This window comes from Gadus chalcogrammus, chromosome 7, assembly GCF_026213295.1.
Source record: "Gadus chalcogrammus isolate NIFS_2021 chromosome 7, NIFS_Gcha_1.0, whole genome shotgun sequence".
In the NCBI taxonomy this organism is placed as follows: Eukaryota; Metazoa; Chordata; class Actinopteri; order Gadiformes; family Gadidae; genus Gadus; species Gadus chalcogrammus.
The window spans coordinates 12715405-12735747 of record NC_079418.1 but is presented as its reverse complement, the minus strand read 5'-3'; the positions used below and the strand labels follow the sequence as shown (position 1 = coordinate 12735747).

The 20343-nt window shown below is 41.7% G+C and overlaps 22 non-coding genes across 22 annotated transcripts; all 22 read right to left on the bottom strand.

Moving 5' to 3' along the window:
* Positions 1 to 4114: 4114 nt before the first annotated feature.
* Positions 4115 to 4186, bottom strand: trnaa-ugc (transfer RNA alanine (anticodon UGC)). The gene has a single exon. It is a non-coding gene; the product is annotated as a tRNA-Ala (tRNA).
* A 1825-nt stretch (positions 4187 to 6011) lies between these two features.
* On the bottom strand, positions 6012 to 6083 carry trnae-uuc (transfer RNA glutamic acid (anticodon UUC)). The gene has a single exon. It is a non-coding gene; the product is annotated as a tRNA-Glu (tRNA).
* A 548-nt stretch (positions 6084 to 6631) lies between these two features.
* Positions 6632 to 6703, bottom strand: trnae-uuc (transfer RNA glutamic acid (anticodon UUC)). Its single transcript has one exon. It is a non-coding gene; the product is annotated as a tRNA-Glu (tRNA).
* Positions 6704 to 7247: 544 nt separating this feature from the next.
* Positions 7248 to 7319, bottom strand: trnae-uuc (transfer RNA glutamic acid (anticodon UUC)). Its single transcript has one exon. It is a non-coding gene; the product is annotated as a tRNA-Glu (tRNA).
* Positions 7320 to 7556: 237 nt separating this feature from the next.
* On the bottom strand, positions 7557 to 7628 carry trnae-uuc (transfer RNA glutamic acid (anticodon UUC)). The gene has a single exon. It is a non-coding gene; the product is annotated as a tRNA-Glu (tRNA).
* Positions 7629 to 7854: 226 nt separating this feature from the next.
* trnae-uuc (transfer RNA glutamic acid (anticodon UUC)) lies at positions 7855 to 7926 on the bottom strand. The gene has a single exon. It is a non-coding gene; the product is annotated as a tRNA-Glu (tRNA).
* An 868-nt stretch (positions 7927 to 8794) lies between these two features.
* Positions 8795 to 8866, bottom strand: trnae-uuc (transfer RNA glutamic acid (anticodon UUC)). Its single transcript has one exon. It is a non-coding gene; the product is annotated as a tRNA-Glu (tRNA).
* A 250-nt stretch (positions 8867 to 9116) lies between these two features.
* trnae-uuc (transfer RNA glutamic acid (anticodon UUC)) lies at positions 9117 to 9188 on the bottom strand. Its single transcript has one exon. It is a non-coding gene; the product is annotated as a tRNA-Glu (tRNA).
* A 231-nt stretch (positions 9189 to 9419) lies between these two features.
* On the bottom strand, positions 9420 to 9491 carry trnae-uuc (transfer RNA glutamic acid (anticodon UUC)). Its single transcript has one exon. It is a non-coding gene; the product is annotated as a tRNA-Glu (tRNA).
* Positions 9492 to 11295: 1804 nt separating this feature from the next.
* Positions 11296 to 11367, bottom strand: trnae-uuc (transfer RNA glutamic acid (anticodon UUC)). The gene has a single exon. It is a non-coding gene; the product is annotated as a tRNA-Glu (tRNA).
* An 866-nt stretch (positions 11368 to 12233) lies between these two features.
* Positions 12234 to 12305, bottom strand: trnae-uuc (transfer RNA glutamic acid (anticodon UUC)). Its single transcript has one exon. It is a non-coding gene; the product is annotated as a tRNA-Glu (tRNA).
* A 1164-nt stretch (positions 12306 to 13469) lies between these two features.
* trnae-uuc (transfer RNA glutamic acid (anticodon UUC)) lies at positions 13470 to 13541 on the bottom strand. The gene has a single exon. It is a non-coding gene; the product is annotated as a tRNA-Glu (tRNA).
* An 866-nt stretch (positions 13542 to 14407) lies between these two features.
* trnae-uuc (transfer RNA glutamic acid (anticodon UUC)) lies at positions 14408 to 14479 on the bottom strand. The gene has a single exon. It is a non-coding gene; the product is annotated as a tRNA-Glu (tRNA).
* A 260-nt stretch (positions 14480 to 14739) lies between these two features.
* Positions 14740 to 14811, bottom strand: trnae-uuc (transfer RNA glutamic acid (anticodon UUC)). The gene has a single exon. It is a non-coding gene; the product is annotated as a tRNA-Glu (tRNA).
* A 535-nt stretch (positions 14812 to 15346) lies between these two features.
* trnae-uuc (transfer RNA glutamic acid (anticodon UUC)) lies at positions 15347 to 15418 on the bottom strand. The gene has a single exon. It is a non-coding gene; the product is annotated as a tRNA-Glu (tRNA).
* Positions 15419 to 15678: 260 nt separating this feature from the next.
* On the bottom strand, positions 15679 to 15750 carry trnae-uuc (transfer RNA glutamic acid (anticodon UUC)). Its single transcript has one exon. It is a non-coding gene; the product is annotated as a tRNA-Glu (tRNA).
* Positions 15751 to 16285: 535 nt separating this feature from the next.
* Positions 16286 to 16357, bottom strand: trnae-uuc (transfer RNA glutamic acid (anticodon UUC)). Its single transcript has one exon. It is a non-coding gene; the product is annotated as a tRNA-Glu (tRNA).
* A 1506-nt stretch (positions 16358 to 17863) lies between these two features.
* Positions 17864 to 17935, bottom strand: trnae-uuc (transfer RNA glutamic acid (anticodon UUC)). Its single transcript has one exon. It is a non-coding gene; the product is annotated as a tRNA-Glu (tRNA).
* Positions 17936 to 18800: 865 nt separating this feature from the next.
* trnae-uuc (transfer RNA glutamic acid (anticodon UUC)) lies at positions 18801 to 18872 on the bottom strand. The gene has a single exon. It is a non-coding gene; the product is annotated as a tRNA-Glu (tRNA).
* A 558-nt stretch (positions 18873 to 19430) lies between these two features.
* Positions 19431 to 19502, bottom strand: trnae-uuc (transfer RNA glutamic acid (anticodon UUC)). Its single transcript has one exon. It is a non-coding gene; the product is annotated as a tRNA-Glu (tRNA).
* A 237-nt stretch (positions 19503 to 19739) lies between these two features.
* trnae-uuc (transfer RNA glutamic acid (anticodon UUC)) lies at positions 19740 to 19811 on the bottom strand. The gene has a single exon. It is a non-coding gene; the product is annotated as a tRNA-Glu (tRNA).
* Positions 19812 to 20037: 226 nt separating this feature from the next.
* trnae-uuc (transfer RNA glutamic acid (anticodon UUC)) lies at positions 20038 to 20109 on the bottom strand. Its single transcript has one exon. It is a non-coding gene; the product is annotated as a tRNA-Glu (tRNA).
* Positions 20110 to 20343: the final 234 nt, after the last annotated feature.

Genomic DNA, 20343 nt, shown 5'->3' with positions numbered 1-20343 from the left:
ATCATGTCAGCTGAACAAAATTAATGAAACCAGGAATGAAGTAAGATCCATTAATGCAATAAACTGTCTGCACTTAATGTTCTACCTACAATTAAAGTTTTTATTTCCTAACTCTATAGTATAGGGATAGATACAGCAATATATTCCTGTAATCTATCAGCTGTAAGCTTTGTACCCTCTAACTGGCTTCTGTATTTGCCCAGGTGTATGTGAGTCAGTTTTGTTTTTTTAATGGAATTTTTATTTTCAGTGCCATCACCCATCTTGTGAGCTGTTGAGGGAGAACAACCACAGGCTGCAGAGGAAAAATTATTCTCTCAAGGCAAAAATAGCAACATTGAAATGTAATGCTATTGTTGAAAACTTAGTTTTTTTTTACACAAGGGTTTTTCTGTTTTACATGTTAGCTAAAAGGCTATTATGAATCCTTTGCTCAGTGCTGCCAGACGTTTTGCAGAAGATGGAGGAGTTTCTTCGCTCAGCACCAAGACCAACGACAACACCAATACCAACACCAACACCAAGACCAAGACCAAGACCAAGACCAGAACCAACACTATCACCAGCACCAACAGCAGTTCCAGCAGCAGCAGCAGAAGACCCATCACCAGCACCAGGTCCATCATCAGCATCAGCAACAGAGGCCCTGGGCCACTGTAAGAATCTGTTTGACTTTATTTGTATAGGTTAAGTTATTTGTATAGGTTAAGTTAAATTACATCCGTGAGGAACTCGGATTAGAGCCGCTGCTCCTTTACTTAGAAAGGAGTCAGCTGAGGTGGTTCGGGCATCGGGCAAGGATGCCCACTGGGCGCCTCCCTTGGGAGGTGTTTCAGGCACGTCCAGTGGGGAGGAGACCTCGGGGAAGACCCAGGACTAGGTGGAGAGATTATATCTCAACACTGGCCTGGGAACGCCTCGGGATCCCCCCGTCAGAGCTGGTCAATGTGGCCTGGGAAAGGGAAGTCTGGGGCCCCCTGCTTGAGCTGCTCCCCCCGCGACCCGACCCCGGATAAGCGGATGAGGATGAGGATGAGGATGAGGAAGTTACTTAGTTTCAGTTGCACTGTTTTTCTAAATGCATCAGCCGTACACTCGGTTAATCTAAAGGCATATATATATCATTGAGGTAAGACGCTAGTCTGCTGTATGTTGAAGTAGATTTGTGGTAATGTTATCTACTTGCATTAAAGGTCATTCCAAAAGGACTTCCAAAGCCCCCAGAAGTTCATAAATGATCTCCTACATGGGATGTATACCAGAGAATATATGGCAGGCCATTCAGTGACTGGCCAGTCATCCAGCAGCTGCACAGAAGGAAAACCTGGCCTAGCCAAACAGGACCTTGTTGAAATAACAAGTAGGTATATAGAAATGAGAAAAGATGTTGGTTGAGTGATACCCTCATTCTCATGCTCATCTTTCGTGTATGTGTTTGTGTGCGTGTGTGTGTATTCCCACAGATGCTGCAAAGTTGAAGTTCACCTACGTAACTGATACGAACATAAAAGCATTTATACGACTAAAGCTGAACAATGCTGCCAAATTTCAGAAACAATAAATTATCAACTGTTTAAAGAAAGTTAAACTTTTGTTCTATTTTTTTTGTATTTTAGCAGTCTGTAGAAAACACTGTGTTCATGGTGGTTTTAAGCCTACTTTATGTGCAGTGAATTATTGTTACAGCACTATGGTTAAAAATTGCAACAACAAAAAGTGATACAGTTGAAAATATCCATTAGGTAAAGTACAATTACATAGTTAAAAGAACAACAAAATACTGCATAATGCAGTTATTGTTATGCAGTATAGTACTATGGTTTCGTAATTGTAGTATTCTATAGCAAAATAAAAGCATAATAAAAGTTCTGTAATTTACTTCAGTAGATTGTAGTTTATGTAGTAAACTGTAGTAGTATACTGTAGTAATAAAACTGCAGTTTTCTGTAGTATACTATAGTTTACTGTAGTAGTATATATGTGGTATACTGTAGTAATAAAACTGCAGTTTTCTGTAGTTTACTGTAGTAAAACTACTATAGTAAGGTTCAAAAACACTACAATATTTACTATAGTATATGTACTGTAGTTTATTTACTATAGTAAACTATAGAATTTTCTGTAGTATACTATAGTATGTATAGGGTATACTATAGTTTATTTACTATAGTAAACTATAGAATTTTTTCATGTGGGTGTCGAGCCGTGGTCTAATTAATCTCTCTCTGTGAATTGCCCGAATTATTTGCGCTCCGATATCAACCGGCCTCTCGTCAAAAGGGAATTCCATTGTGATCACGTAAAAGCTGTGGTGAACCCTAAATACCCTGAGCAAAACCGGGTTATCATTAAACTTAATCTGCGCAAAACCTGCTCCGACCAGGAATCCTAACCGCTAGACCAGGGGTACTCAAGTAGAAATGATGAGGGGCCACAAAAAATGTTTTCAGTGACTCAAGGGGCCGGTCGGTATACGTGTGACTGAGGCCGATATATGCTCTGTTTTAGACGTAACGCGTAAGCACGTAAGATACATAACCCCCCCTTGCGCGGTAAAATATCCCCCCTTACGTGCTTAAGTGCGTCGGCCAAAATTCCTGACTATGCGACTAAAACACTACGGCCCTACGCAGCTCGCAAAGACTGTGATTGGCCAGCTAACCACATCCTTTCAGGAGTCTCACATTTCCGGTTTTACAGCATAATAGCGCCATTTTTAAAAGGCTGTGACAGAAGCGAATGAAGAATTTTGAAGAAGGAGAAGAAGAAAACACAAGAACGTATTATGATAATTATAAATATAAACAAGCCAGCGATTTCCACTTCCACGCCCACAGATTCGTTTGTTGCTCCCCCTACTGTTCTGGCGGAGAATCCCCTTGCAACACGCGCAATCCTTAAGGAACCTTAAAGGAACCGTAAATCAAAACTTGTCTAAAACAAGTCCCTTGTGTAAATTACGTGCTTACGTCTCTGCGTCGAAAACGACCCTAAATCGGCCTTGACTGCTGCTGAGATGGACTGTCTGCCTCGAGTTTGGGAGGGCTGGAGCGGTCTGTGGGCTGGAGTGCTATCTGTTTATCGTTGCAACCCCCAGCCTCGTATTGAGATCGCGGCGCGCAGTTTCAAAATAAGAGCGCCCAGCACGATTTTTTTATTTTTTTTTAATAATTAAAAAAACTTTTCAAAACAGCTCGAGGGCCATTAATAGACACCTCGCGGGCCACAAAAGGCCCGCGGGCCGCTACTTGAGTATGACTGCGCTAGACCATATTGGACTTGATGAACATTTTTAAAGTTATTATTGCCGACCTTGATTATTTTTTGTTTCTATCTTTCGTTATTAATTGTTTTATTGTAGTTTAATTGCATGATTCAAGGTGCCCAATACTTTCGTATATTGGACATATTACACACATGAGCGTACGCTCACCACAACAGAAGGGTGTGGTGCAAGTTGAGTCCGTTTGTATACAGTAGGCCTACAACGGTCATGTGGATATCTTCGTTTCATTGTCGCACAACAGCATGGTAACGATAGGTGACCAGGGCCTACCTAAAATGACTAGTTCCCATACCGGGAGTCGAAACCGGCCCGCCTGGGTGAAAACCAGGAATCCTAACCACTAGACCATATGTGAATTCTTTTAATAATTGAATTTGATCATATTTTGTTTCAAACTTTCTTTGTTTTCATCTGTAGGTTGTGGTGCGAGTGGAGTATGTATACATTACAACTGACAAGAGGAAAACTTAGTTTAATGGAAGCACCACAGCAGATGCACCTAAAAGAACATTTTCCCATACTGGGAGTCAAACCCGGGACGCCGGGGTGAAAACCAGGAATCCTTACCGCTAGACCATATGGGACTACATTAACACATTTAAAGTTTTATTGCCGACGTTGATTATTTTTTGTTTCTAACTTTCCTTATTAATTGTTTTATTTTAGTTTAATTGCATAATTTAAGGTACCCAATACTTTCGTATATTGGACATATTACACACATGTGGTGCGAGTGGCGTATGTATACTATACAACTGACATGCAGAAATCTTCGTTTAATGGCAGCGACACAACATGGCCACGAAGAGATGCACCTAATACCACTAGTTCCCATACCGGGAGTCGAACCCGGGCCGCCTGGGTGCAAACCAGGATTCCTAACCGCTAGACCATATGGGATTACTTTTGCTGCAGAATTGTATTATTTTTTGTCTCTCACTTTCTTTGTTAATTGTTTTATTGTAGTGTAATTGCCTGTTTCAAGGCATCCCATAATTTCAGAAAATGTTGATATTACGCAGAAGATCTTATGCATCTGTTGGTTGTGGTGAGACTGGAGTATGTATACATCACAACTGACAAGGGGATATCTTCGATTAATCGCAGTGCCATAGAATGGCCACGAAGAGCCGCAACTAAAATGTCAAGTTCCCATACCGCGAGTCGAACCCGGGCCGCCTGGGTGAAAACCAGGAATCCTAACCGCTAGACCATATGGACATTTTTTTAAATTGAATTTGATTATATTTTGTTTCAAACTTTCTTTGTTAATTGTCTTTTTGTAGTTTGATTGCATAATTCAAGACCTCCCATATTTTCAGAAATTTTAGATATTACGCAGAAAATCTTATGCATCTGTAGGATGTGGTGCGAGTGGCGTATGTAAACTTTACAACTGACACGCGGAAATCATCGTTTAATGGCAGCGGCACAACATGGCCACGAAGAGCCGTACCTAAAATTTCTAGTTCCCATACCGGGAGTCGAACCCGGGCCGCCTGGGTGAAAAGCAGGAATCCTAACCGCTAGACCATATAGGACTTTAATAACTCACCGAAAGTTATTATTTCTGAATTTGAATATTTTTTGTTTCTAACTTACTTTGTTAATTGTAGTGTAATTGCGTGATTCAAGGCCCCCAATAATTTCTGAAATTTTACATACTACGCAGAAGAGCTTCTGCATCTGTAGGTTGTGGTGCGAGTGGAGTATGTATACATTACAACTGACAAGCGGAAAGCTTCGTTTAATGGCAGCCCCACAGCAGACGTACCTAAAGGTACATGTTCCCATACCGGGAGTCAAACCCCGGCCGCCTGGGTGAAAACCAGAAATCCTTACCGCTAGACCATATCAGACTACATTAATACTATTAAAGTTGTGTAATTATTCAAGGTGCCCAATACTTTTGTATATTGGACATATTACACACATGAGCGTACGCTCACCACAACAGAAGGGTGTGGTGCAAGTTGAGTCCGTTAGTATACAGTAGGCCTACAACGGTCATGTGGATATCTTCTTTTCATCGTCGCACAACAGCATGATAACGATAGGTAACCAGGGCCTACCTTAAAAGACTAGTTCCCATACCGGGAGTCGAACCCGGGCCACCTGTGTGAAAACCAGTAATCCTAACCCCTAGAGCATATGGGAATTCTGTTAAAAATTGAATTTGATTATATTTTGTTTCAAACTTTCTTTGTTAATTGTCTTTTTGTAGTTTGATTGCATAATTCAAGACCTCCCATATTTTCAGAAATGTTAGATATTACGCAGAAAATCGAATGCATCAGTAGGATGTGGTGCGAGTGGCGTATGTATACTTTACAACTGACTCGCGGAAATCATCGTTTGATGGCAGCGGCACAACATGGCCACGAAGAGCCGTACCTAAAATTTCTAGTTCCCATACCGGGAGTTGAACCCGGGCCGCCTGGGTGAAAACCATGAATCCGAACCGCTAGACCATATAGGACTTTAATAACTGTCCTAAAGTTATTATTTCTGAATTTGAATATTTTTTGTTTCTAACTTACTTTGTTAATTGTAGTGTAATTGCGTGATTCAAGGCCCCCAATAATTTCTGAAATTTTACATACTACGCAGAAGAGCTTCTGCATCTGTAGGTTGTGGTGCGAGTGGAGTATGTATACAATACAACTGACAAGCGGAAAGCTTCGTTTAATGGCAGCCCCACAGCAGACGTACCTAAAGGTACATGTTCCCATACCGGGAGTCGAACCCGGGCCTCCTGGGTGAAAACCAGAAATCCTTACCGCTAGACCATATGGGACTACATTAACACAATTAAAGTTGTGTAATTATTCAAGGTGCCCAATACTTTTGTATATTAGACATATTACACACATGAGCGTACGCTCACCACAACAGATGGGTGTGGTGCAAGTTCAGTCCGTTAGTATACAGTAGGCCTACAACGGTCATGTGGATATCTTCGTTTCATCGTCGCACAACAGCATGATAACGATAGGTGACCAGGGCCTACCTTAAATGACTACTTCCCATACCGGGAGACGAACCCCGGCCACCTGGGTGAAAACCAGGAATCCTAACCGCTAGACCATATGGGAATTCTGTTAAAAATTGAATTTGATTATATTTTGTTCCAAACTTTCTATGTTAATTGTCTTTTTGTAGTTTGATTGCATAATTCAAGGCCTCCCATATTTTCAGATATTTTAGATATTACGCAGAAAATCGAATGCATCAGTAGGATGTGGTGCGAGTGGCGTGTGTATACTTTACAACTGACACGCGGAAATCATCGTTTAATGGCAGCGGCACAACATGGCCACGAAGAGCCGTACCTAAAATTTATAGTTCCCATACCGGGAGTCGAACCCGGGCCACCTGGGTGAAAACCAGGAATCCTAACCGCTAGACCATATTGGACTTTAATAAATCACCTAAAGTTATTATTTCTGAATTTGAATATTTTTTGTTTCTAACTTACTTTGTTAATTGTAGTGTAATTGCGTGATTCAAGGCCCCCAATAATTTCTGAAATTGTACATACTACGCAGAAGAGCTTCTGCATCTGTAGGTTGTGGTGCGATTGGAGTATGTATACATTACAACTGACAAGCGGAAAGCTTCGTTTAATGGCAGCCCCACAGCAGACGTACCTAAAGGTACATGTTCCCATACCGGGAGTCAAACCCCGGCCGCCTGGGTGAAAACCAGAAATCCTTACCGCTAGACCATATCGGACTACATTAACACTATAAAAGTTGTGTAATTATTCAAGGTGCCCAATACTTTTGTATATTGGACATATTACACACATGAGCGTACGCTCACCACAACAGAAGGGTGTGGTGCAAGTTGAGTCCGTTAGTATACAGTAGGCCTACAACGGTCATGTGGATATCTTCTTTTCATCGTCGCACAACAGCATGATAACGATAGGTAACGAGGGCCTACCTTAAATTTCTAGTTCCCATACCGGGAGTCGAACCCGGGCCGCCTGGGTGAAAACCAGGAATCCTAACCGCTAGACCATATGGGACTTTAATAACTCTCCTAAAGTTATTATTTCTGAATTTGAATATTTTTTGTTTCTAACTTACTTTGTTAATTGTAGTGTAATTGCGTGATTCAAGGCCCCTAATAATTTCTGAAATTTTACATACTACGCAGCAGAGCTTCTGCATCTGTAGGTTGTGGTGCATGTATACATTACAACTGACAAGCGGAAAGCATCGTTTAATGGCAGCCCCACAGCAGATGTACCTATAGGTACATGTTCCCATACCGGGAGTCGAACCCGGGCCGCCTGGGTGAAAACCAGAAATCCTAACCGCTAGACCATATGGGACTATATTTACACAATTAAAGTTGTGTAATTATTCAAGGTGCCCAATACTTTTGTATATTGGACATAATACACACATGAGCGTACGCTCACCACAACAGATGGGTGTGGTGCAAGTTGAGTCCGTTAGCTTACAGTAGGCAGACAACGGTCATGTGGATATCTTCGTTTCATCGTCGCACAACAGCATCATAATGATAGGTGACCAGGGCCTACCTTAAATGACTAGTTCCCATACTGGGAGTCGAACCCGGGCCACCTGGGTGAAAACCAGGAATCCTAACCGCTAGACCATATGGGAATTCTGTAAAACATTTAATTTGATTATATTTTGTTTCAAACTTTCTTTGTTAATTGTCTTTTTGTAGTTTGATTGCATAATTCAAGACCTCCCATATTTTCAGATATTTTAGATATTATGCAGAAAATCGAATGCATCAGTAGGATGTGGTGCGAGTGGCGTATGTATACTTTACAACTGACACGCGGAAATCATCGTTTAATGGCAGCGGCACAACATGGCCACGAAGAGCCGTACCTAAAATTTCTAGTTCCCATACCGGGAGTCGAACCCGGGCCGCCTGGGTGAAAACCACGAATCCTAACCGCTAGACCATATGGGACTTTAATAACTCTCCTAAAGTTATTATTTCTGAATTTGAATATTTTTTGTTTCTAACTTACTTTGTTAATTGTAGTGCAATTGCGTGATTCAAGGCCCCCAATAATTTCTGAAATGTTACATACTACGCAAAAGAGCTTCTGCATCTGTAGGTTGTGGTGCGAGTGGAGTATGTATACATTACAACTGACAAGCGGAAAGCTTCGTTTAATGGCAGCCCCACAGCAGACAGCAGACTAAAGGTACATATTCCCATGCCGGGAGTCAAACCCGGGCCGCCTGGGTGAAAACCAGAAATCCTTACCGCTAGACCATATGGGACTACATTAACACAATTAAAGTTGTGTAATTATTCAAGGTGCCCAATACTTTTGTATATTGGACATATTACACACATGAGCGTACGCTCACCACAACAGAAGGGTGTGGTGCAAGTTAAGTCCGTTAGTATACAGTAGGCCTACAACGGTCATGTGGATATCTTCGTTTCATCGTCGCACAACAGCATGATAACGATAGGTGACCAGGGCCTACCTTAAATGACTACTTCCCATACCGGGAGTCGAACCCGGGCCACCTGGGTGAAAACCAGGAATCCTAACCGCTAGACCATATGGGAATTCTGTTAAAAATTGAATTTGATTATATTTTGTTTCAAACTTTCTTTGTTAATTGTCTTTTTGTAGTTTGATTGCATAATTCAAGGCCTCCCATATTTTCAGATATTTTAGATATTACGCAGAAAATCGAATGCATCAGTTGGATGTGGTGCGAGTGGCGTATGTATACTTTACAACTGAAACGTGGAAATCATCGTTTAATGGCAGCGGCACAACATGGCCACGAAGAGCCGTACCTAAAATTTCTAGTTCCCATACCGGGAGTCGAACCCGGGCCACCTGGGTGAAAACCAGGAATCCTAACCGCTAGACCATATGGGACTTTAATAACTCACCTAAAGTTATTATTTCTGAATATTTTTTGTTTCTAACTTACTTTGTTAATTGTAGTGTAATTCCGTGATTCAAGGCCCCTAATAATTTCTGAAATTTTACATACTACGCAGCAGAGCTTCTGCATCTGTAGGTTGTGGTGCATGTATACATTACAACTGACAAGCGGAAAGCATCGTTTAATGGCAGCCCCACAGCAGACGTACCTATAGGTACATGTTCCCATACCGGGAGTCGAACCCGGGCCGCCTGGGTGAAAACCAGAAATCCTAACCGCTAGACCATATGGGACTATATTTACACAATTAAAGTTGTGTAATTATTCAAGGTGCCCAATACTTTTGTATATTGGACATAATACACACATGAGCGTACGCTCACCACAACAGAAGGGTGTGGTGCAAGTTGAGTCCGTTAGTATACAGTAGGCAGACAACGGTCATGTGGATATCTTCGTTTCATCGTCGCACAACAGCATGATAACGATAGGTGACCAGGGCCTACCTTAAATGACTAGTTCCCATACCGTGAGTCGAACCCGGGCCACCTGGATGAAAACGAGGAATCCTTACCGCTAGACCATATGGAAATTCTGTAAAAAATTGAATTTGATTATATTTTGTTTCAAACTTTCTTTGTTAATTGTCTTTTTGTAGTTTGATTGCATAATTCAAGGCCTCCCATATTTTAAGATATTTTAGATATTATGCAGAAAATCGAATGCATCAGTAGGATGTGGTGCGAGTGGCGTATGTATACTTTACAACTGACACGCGGAAATCATCGTTTAATGGCAGCGGCACAACATGGCCACGAAGAGCCGTACCTAAAATTTCTAGTTCCCATACCGGGAGTCGAACACGGGCCTCCTGGGTGACAACCACGAATCCTAACCGCTAGACCATATGGGACTTTAATAACTCTCCTAAAGTTATTATTTCTGAATTTGAATATTTTTTGTTTCTAACTTACTTTGTTAATTGTAGTGTAATTGCGTGATTCAAGGCCCCCAATAATTTCTGAAATTTTACATACTACGCAGAAGAGCTTCTGCATCTGTAGGTTGTGGTGCGAGTGGAGTATGTATACATTACAACTGACAAGCGGAAAGCTTCGTTTAATGGCAGCCCCACAGCAGACGTACCTAAAGGTACATGTTCCCATACCCGGAGTCAAACCCGGGCCGCCTGGGTGAAAACCAGAAATCCTTACCGCTAGACCATATGGGACTACATTAACACTATTAAAGTTGTGTAATTATTCAAGGTGCCCAATACTTGTGTATATTGGACATATTACACACATGAGCGTACGCTCACCACAACAGAAGGGTGTGGTGCAAGTTGAGTCCGTTAGTATACAGTAGGCCTACAACAGTCATGTGGATATCTTCTTTTCATCGTCGCACAACAGCATGATAACGATAGGTGACCAGGGCCTACCTTAAATGACTAGTTCCCATACCTGGAGTCGAACCCAGGCCACCTGGGTGAAAACCAGTAATCCTAACCGCTAGACCATATGGGAATTCTGTTAAAAATTGAATTTGATTATATTTTGTTTCAAACTTTCTTTGTTAATTGTCTTTTTGTAGTTTGATTGCATAATTCAAGGCCTCCCATATTTTCAGATATTTTAGATATTACGCAGAAAATCGAATGCATCAGTAGGATGTGGTGCGAGTCGCGTATGTATACTTTACAACTGACACGTGGAAATCATCGTTTAATGGCAGCGGCACAACATGGCCACGAAGAGCCGTACCTAAAATTTCTAGTTCCCATACTGGGAGTCGAAACCGGGCGGCCTGGGTGAAAACCAGGAATCCTAACCGCTAGACCATATAGGACTTTGATAACTCACCTAATGTTATTATTTCTGAATTTGAATATTTTTTGTTTCTAACTTACTTTGTTAATTGTAGTGTAATTGCGTGATTCAAGGCCCCCAATAATTTCTGAAATTTTACATACTACGCAGAAGAGCTTCTGCATCTGTAGGTTGTGGTGCGAGTGGTGCATGTATACATTACAACTGACAAGCGGAAAGCATCGTTTAATGGCAGCCCCACAGCAGACGTACCTATAGGTACATGTTCCCATACCGGGAGTCGAACCCGGGCCCCCTGGGTGAAAACCAGAAATCCTAACCGCTAGACCACATGGGACTATATTTACACAATTAAAGTTGTGTAATTATTCAAGGTGCCCAATACTTTTGTATATTGGACATAATACACACATGAGCGTACGCTCACCACAACAGAAGGGTGTGGTGCAAGTTGAGTCCGTTAGTATACAGTAGGCAGACAACGGTCATGTGGATATCTTCGTTTCATCGTCGCACAACAGCATGATAACGATAGGTGACCAGGGCCTACCTTAAATGACTAGTTCCCATACCTGGAGTCGAACCCAGGCCACCTGGGTGAAAACCAGTAATCCTAACCGCTAGACCATATGGGAATTCTGTTAAAAATTGAATTTGATTATATTTTGTTTCAAACTTTCTTTGTTAATTGTCTTTTTGTAGTTTGATTGCATAATTCAAGGCCTCCCATATTTTCAGATATTTTAGATATTACGCAGAAAATCGAATGCATCAGTAGGATGTGGTGCGAGTCGCGTATGTATACTTTACAACTGACACGTGGAAATCATCGTTTAATGGCAGCGGCACAACATGGCCACGAAGAGCCGTACCTAAAATTTCTAGTTCCCATACCGGGAGTCGAACCCGGGCCGCCTGGGTGAAAACCACGAATCCTAACCGCTAGACCATATGGGATTGTAATAACTCTCCTAAAGTTATTATTTCTGAATTTGAATATTTTTTGTTTCTAACTTACTTTGTTAATTGTAGTGTAATTGCGTGATTCAAGGCCCCCAATAATTTCTGAAATTTTACATACTACGCAGAAGAGCTTCTGCATCTGTAGGTTGTGGTGCGAGTGGTGCATGTATACATTACAACTGACAAGCGGAAAGCATCGTTTAATGGCAGCCCCACAGCAGACGTACCTATAGGTACATGTTCCCATACCGGGAGTCGAACCCGGGCCCCCTGGGTGAAAACCAGAAATCCTAACCGCTAGACCACATGGGACTATATTTACACAATTAAAGTTGTGTAATTATTCAAGGTGCCCAATACTTTTGTATATTGGACATAATACACACATGAGCGTACGCTCACCACAACAGAAGGGTGTGGTGCAAGTTAAGTCCGTTAGTATACAGTAGGCCTACAACGGTCATGTGGATATCTTCGTTTCATCGTCGCACAACAGCATGATAACGATATGTGACCAGGGCCTACCTTAAATGACTAGTTCCCATACCTGGAGTCGAACCCAGGCCACCTGGGTGAAAACCAGTAATCCTAACCGCTAGACCATATGGGAATTCTGTTAAAAATTGAATTTGATTATATTTTGTTTCAAACTTTCTTTGTTAATTGTCTTTTTGTAGTTTGATTGCATAATTCAAGGCCTCCCATATTTTCAGATATTTTAGATATTACGCAGAAAATCGAATGCATCAGTAGGATGTGGTGCGAGTGGCGTATGTATACTTTACAACTGACACGTGGAAATCATCGTTTAATGGCAGCGGCACAACATGGCCACGAAGAGCCGTACCAAATATCTCTAGTTCCCATACCGGGAGTCGAACCCGGGCCGCCTGGGTGAAAACTACGAATCCTAACCGCTAGACCATATGGGACTTTAATAACTCTCCTAAAGTTATTATTTCTGAATTTGAATATTTTTTGTTTCTAACTTACTTTGTTAATTGTAGTGTAATTGCGTGATTCAAGGCCCCCAATAATTTCTGAAATTTTACATACTACGCAGAAGAGCTTCTGCATCTGTAGGTTGTGGTGCGAGTGGAGTATGTATACATTACAACTGACAAGCGGAAAGCTTCGTTTAATGGCAGCCCCACAGCAGACGTACCTAAAGGTACATGTTCCCATACCGGGAGTCAAACCCCGGCCGCCTGGGTGAAAACCAGAAATCCTTACCGCTAGACCATATGGGACTACATTAACGCTATGAAAGTTGTGTAATTATTCAAGGTGCCCAATACTTTTGTATATTGGACATATTACACACATGAGCGTACGCTCACCACAACAGAAGGGTGTGGTGCAAGTTAAGTCCGTTAGTATACAGTAGGCCTACAACGGTCATGTGGATATCTTCGTTTCATCGTCGCACAACAGCATGATAACGATATGTGACCAGGGCCTACCTTAAATGACTAGTTCCCATACCTGGAGTCGAACCCGGGCCACCTGGGTGAAAACCAGGAATCCTAACCGCTAGACCATATGGGAATTCTGTTAAAAATTGAATTTGATTATATTTTGTTTCAAACTTTCTTTGTTAATTGTCTTTTTGTAGTTTGATTGCATAATTCAAGGCCTCCCATATTTTCAGATATTTTAGATATTACGCAGAAAATCGAATGCATCAGTAGGATGTGGTGCGAGTGGCGTATGTATACTTTACAACTGACACGTGGAAATCATCGTTTAATGGCAGCGGCACAACATGGCCACGAAGAGCCGTACCAAATATCTCTAGTTCCCATACCGGGAGTCGAACCCGGGCCGCCTGGGTGAAAACTACGAATCCTAACCGCTAGACCATATGGGACTTTAATAACTCTCCTAAAGTTATTATTTCTGAATTTGAATATTTTTTGTTTCTAACTTACTTTGTTAATTGTAGTGTAATTGCGTGATTCAAGGCCCCCAATAATTTCTGAAATTTTACATACTACGCAGAAGAGCTTCTGCATCTGTAGGTTGTGGTGCGAGTGGAGTATGTATACATTACAACTGACAAGCGGAAAGCTTCGTTTAATGGCAGCCCCACAGCAGACGTACCTAAAGGTACATGTTCCCATACCGGGAGTCAAACCCCGGCCGCCTGGGTGAAAACCAGAAATCCTTACCGCTAGACCATATGGGACTACATTAACGCTATGAAAGTTGTGTAATTATTCAAGGTGCCCAATACTTTTGTATATTGGACATATTACACACATGAGCGTACGCTCACCACAACAGAAGGGTGTGGTGCAAGTTAAGTCCGTTAGTATACAGTAGGCCTACAACGGTCATGTGGATATCTTCGTTTCATCGTCGCACAACAGCATGATAACGATATGTGACCAGGGCCTACCTTAAATGACTACTTCCCATACCGGGAGTCGAACCCGGGCCACCTGGGTGAAAACCAGGAATCCTAACCGCTAGACCATATGGGAATTCTGTTAAAAATTGAATTTGATTATATTTTGTTTCAAACTTTCTTTGTTAATTGTCTTTTTGTAGTTTGATTGCATGATTCAAGGCCTCCCATATTTTCAGATATTTTCAGATATTTTAGATATTACGCAGAAAATCGAATGCATCAGTAGGATGTGGTGCGAGTGGCGTATGTATACTTTACAACTGACACGTGGAAATCATCGTTTAATGGCAGCGGCACAACATGGCCACGAAGAGCCGTACCTAAAATTTCTAGTACCCATACCGGGAGTCGAACCCGGGCCGCCTGGGTGAAAACCAGGAATCCTAACCGCTAGACCATATGGGACTTTAATAACACTCCTAAAGTTATTATTTCTGAATTTGAATATTTTTTGTTTCTAACTTACTTTGTTAATTGTAATGTAATTGCGTGATTCAAGGCCCCTAATAATTTCTGAAATTTTACATACTACGCAGCAGAGCTTCTGCATCTGTAGGTTGTGGTGCATGTATACATTACAACTGACAAGCGGAAAGCTTCGTTTAATGGCAGCCCCACAGCAGACGTACCTAAAGGTACATGTTCCCATACCGGGAGTCAAACCCCGGCCGCCTGGGTGTAAACCATAAATCCTTACCGCTAGACCATATGGGACTACATTAACGCTATTAAAGTTGTGTAATTATTCAAGGTGCCCAATACTTTTGTATATTGGACATATTACACACATGAGCGTACACTCACCACAACAGAAGGGTTTGGTGCAAGTTGAGTCCGTTAGTATACAGTAGGCCTACAACGGTCATGTGGATATCTTCTTTTCATCGTCGCACAACAGCATGATAACGATAGGTGACCAGGGCCTACCTTAAATGACTAGTTCCCATACCGGGAGTCGAACCCGGGCCACCTGGGTGAAAACCAGGAATCCTAACCGCTAGACCATATGGGAATTCTGTTAAAAATTGAATTTGATTATATTTTGTTTCAAACTTTCTTTGTTAATTGTCTTTTTGTAGTTTGATTGCATAATTCAAGGCCTCCCATATTTTCAGATATTTTCAGATATTTTAGATATTACGCAGAAAATCGAATGCATCAGTAGGATTTGGTGCGAGTGGCGTATGTATACTTTACAACTGACACTTGGAAATCATCGTTTAATGGCAGCGGCACAACATGGCCACGAAGAGCCGTACTTAAAATTTCTAGTTCCCATACCGGGAGTCGAACCCGGGCCGCCTGGGTGAAAACCAGGAATCCTAACCGCTAGACCATATGGGACTTTAATAACTCTCCTAAAGTTATTATTTCTGAATTTGAATATTTTTTGTTTCTAACTTACTTCGTTAATTGTAATGTAATTGCGTGATTCAAGGCCCCTAATAATTTCTGAAATGTTACATACTACGCAGCAGAGCTTCTGCATCTGTAGGTTGTGGTGCATGTATACATTACAACTGACAAGCGGAAAGCATCGTTTAATGGCAGCCCCACAGCAGACGTACCTAAAGGTACATGTTCCCATACCGGGAGTCAAACCCGGGCCGCCTGGGTGAAAACCAGAAATCCTAACCGCTAGACCATAAGGGACTATGTTTACACAATTAAAGTTGTGTAATTATTCAAGGTGCCCAATACTTTTGTATATTGGACATAATACACACATGAGCATACGCTCACCACAACAGAAGGGTGTGGTGCAAGTTGAGTCCGTTAGTTTACAGTAGGCAGACAACGGTCATGTGGATATCTCCGTTTCATCGTCGCACAACAGCATGATAACGTTAGGTGACCAGGGCCTACCTTAAATGACTAGTTCTCATACCGGGAGTCGAACCCGGGCCACCTGGGTGAAAACCAGGAATCCTAACCGCTAGACCATATGGGAATTCTGTAAAAAATTGAATTTGATTATATTTTGTTTCAAACTTTCTTTGTTAATTGTCTTTTTGTAGTTTGATTGCATAATTCAAGGCCTCCCATATTTTCAGATATTTTAGATATTATGCAGAAAATCGAATGCATCAGTAGGATGTGGTGCGAGTGGCGTATGTATACTTTACAACTGACACGCGGAAATCATCGGTTAATGGCAGCGGCACAACATGGCCACAAAGAGCCGTACCTAAAATTTCTAGTTCCCATACCGGGAGTCGAACACGGGCCGCCTGGGTGAAAACCACGAATCCTAACCGCTAGACCATATGGGACTTTAATAACTCTCCTAAAGTTATTATTTCTGAATTTGAATATTTTTTGTTTCTAACTTACTTTGTTAATTGTAGTGTAATTGCGTGATTCAAGGCCCCCAATAATTTCTGAAATTTTACATACTACGCAGAAGAGCTTCTGCATCTGTAGGTTGTGGTGCGAGTGGAGTATGTATACATTACAACTGACAAGCGGAAAGCTTCGTTTAATGGCAGCCCCACAGCAGACGTACCTAAAGGTACATGTTCCCATACCGGGAGTCAAACCCCGGCCGCCTGGGTGAAAACCAGAAATCCTTACCGCTAGACCATATGGGACTACATTAACGCTATTAAAGTTGTGTAATTATTCAAGGTGCCCAATACTTTTGTATATTGGACATATTACACACATGAGCGTACACTCACCACAACAGAAGGGTGTGGTGCAAGTTGAGTCCGTTAGTATACAGTAGGCCTACAACGGTCATGTGGATATCTTCTTTTCATCGTCGCACAACAGCATGATAACGATAGGTGACCAGGGCCTACCTTAAATGACTAGTTCTCATACCGGGAGTCGAACCCGGGCCACCTGGGTGAAAACCAGGAATCCTAAACGCTAGACCATATGGGAATTCTGTTAAAAATTGAATTTGATTATATTTTGTTTCAAACTTTCTTTGTTAATTGTCTTTTTGTAGTTTGATTGCATAATTCAAGACCTCCCATATTTTCAGAAATTTTAGATATTACGCAGAAAATCTTATGCATCTGTAGGATGTGGTGCGAGTGGCGTATGTATACTTTACAACTGACAGGCGGAAATCATCGTTTGATGGCAGCGGCACAACATGGCCACAAAGAGCCGTACCTAAAATTTCTAGTTCCCATACCGGGAGTCGAACCCGGGCCGGCTGGGTGAAAACCATGAATCCGAACCGCTAGACCATATAGGACTTTAATAACTCTCCTAAAGTTATTATTTATGAATTTGAATATTTTTTGTTTCTAACTTACTTTGTTAATCGTAGTGTAATTGCGTGATTCAAGGCCCCCAATAATTTCTGAAATTTTACATACTACGCAGAAGAGCTTCTGCATCTGTAGGTTGTGGTGCGAGTGGAGTATGTATACATTACAACTGACAAGCGGAAAGCTTCGTTTAATGGCAGCCCCACAGCAGACGTACCTAAAGGTACATGTTCCCATACCGGGAGTCGAACCCGGGCCTCCTGGGTGAAAACCAGAAATCCTTACCGCTAGACCATATGGGACTACATTAACGCTATTAAAGTTATGTAATTATTCAAGGTGCCCAATACATTTGTATATTGGACATATTACACACATGAGCGTACGCTCACCACAACAGAAGGGTGTGGTGCAAGTTGAGTCCGTTAGTATACAGTAGGTCTACAACGGTCATGTGGATATCTTCTTTTCATCGTCGCACAACAGCATGATAACGATAGGTGACCAGGGCATACCTTAAATGACTAGTTCACATACCGGGAGTCGAACCCGGGCCACCTGGGTGAAAACCATGAATCCTAACCGCTAGACCATATGGGAATTCTGTTAAAAATTGAATTTGATTATATTTTGTTTCAAACTTTCTTTGTTAATTGTCTTTTTGTAGTTTGATTGCATAATTCAAGACCTCCCATATTTTCAGAAATTTTTGATATTACGCAGAAAATCTTATGCATCTGTAGGATGTGGTGCGAGTGGCGTATGTATACTTTACAACTGACACGCGGAAATCATCGTTTGATGGCAGCGGCACAACATGGCCACGAAGAGCCGTACCTAAAATTTCTAGTTCCCATACCGGGAGTCGAACCCGGGCCGCCTGGGTGAAAACCATGAATCCGAACCGCTAGACCATATAGGACTTTAATAACTCTCCTAAAGTTATTATTTCTGAATTTGAATATTTTTTGTTTCTAACTTACTTTGTTAATCGTAGTGTAATTGCGTGATTCAAGGCCCCCAATAATTTCTGAAATTTTACATACTACGCAGAAGAGCTTCTGCATCTGCGGTTGTGGTGCGAGTGGAGTATGTATACATTACAACTGACAAGCGGAAAGCTTTGTTTAATGGCAGCCCCACAGCAGACGTACCTAAAGGCACATGTTCCCATACCGGGAGTCGAACCCGGGCCTCCTGGGTGAAAACTAGAAATCCTTACCGCTAGACCATATGGGACTACATTAACGCTATTAAAGTTATGTAATTATTCAAGGTGCCCAATACATTTGTATATTGGACATATTACACACATGAGCGTACGCTCACCACAACAGAAGGGTGTGGTGCAAGTTGAGTCCGTTAGTATACAGTAGGTCTACAACGGTCATGTGGATATCTTCTTTTCATCGTCGCACAACAGCATGATAACGATAGGTGACCAGGGCATACCTTAAATGACTAGTTCACATACCGGGAGTCGAACCCGGGCCACCTGGGTGAAAACCATGAATCCTAACCGCTAGACCATATGGGAATTCTGTTAAAAATTGAATTTGATTATATTTTGTTTCAAACTTTCTTTGTTAATTGTCTTTTTGTAGTTTGATTGCATAATTCAAGGCCTCCCATATTTTCAGATATTTTCAGATATTTTAGATATTACGCAGAAAATCGAATACATCAGTAGGATGTGGTGCGAGTGGCGTATGTATACTTTACAACTGACACGTGGAAATCATCGTTTAATGGCAGCGGCACAACATGGCCATGAAGAGCCGTACCTAAAATTTCTAGTTCCCATACCGGGAGTCGAACCCGGGCCGCCTGGGTGAAAACCAGGAATCCTAACCGCTAGACCATATGGGACTTTAATAACTCTCCTAAAGTTATTATTTCTGAATTTGAATATTTTTTGTTTCTAACTTACTTTGTTAATTGTAATGTAATTGCGTGATTCAAGGCCCCTAATAATTTCTGAAATTTTACATACTACGCAGCAGAGCTTCTGCATCTGTAGGTTGTGGTGCATGTATACATTACAACTGACAAGCGGAAAGCTTCGTTTAATGGCAGCCCCACAGCAGACGTACCTAAAGGTACATGTTCCCATACCGGGAGTCAAACCCGGGCCGCCTGGGTGAAAACCAGAAATCCTTACCGCTAGACCATATGGGACTACATTAACGCTATTAAAGTTGTGTAATTATTCAAGGTGCCCAATACTTTTGTATATTGGACATATTACACACATGAGCGTACACTCACCACAACAGAAGGGTGTGGTGCAAGTTGAGTCCGTTAGTATACAGTAGGCCTACAACGGTCATGTGGATATCTTCTTTTCATCGTCGCACAACAGCATGATAACGATAGGTGACCAGGGCCTACCTTAAATGACTAGTTCCCATACCGGGAGTCGAACCCGGGCCACCTGGGTGAAAACCAGGAATCCTAACCGCTAGACCATATGGGAATTCTGTTAAAAATTGAATTTGATTATATTTTGTTTCAAACTTTCTTTGTTAATTGTCTTTTTGTAGTTTGATTGCATAATTCAAGGCCTCCCATATTTTCAGATATTTTAGACATTACGCAGAAATCGAATGCATCAGTTAGGATGTGGTGCGAGTGGCGTATGTATACTTTACAACTGAAACGTGGAAATCATCGTTTAATGGCAGCGGCACAACATGGCCACGAAGAGCCG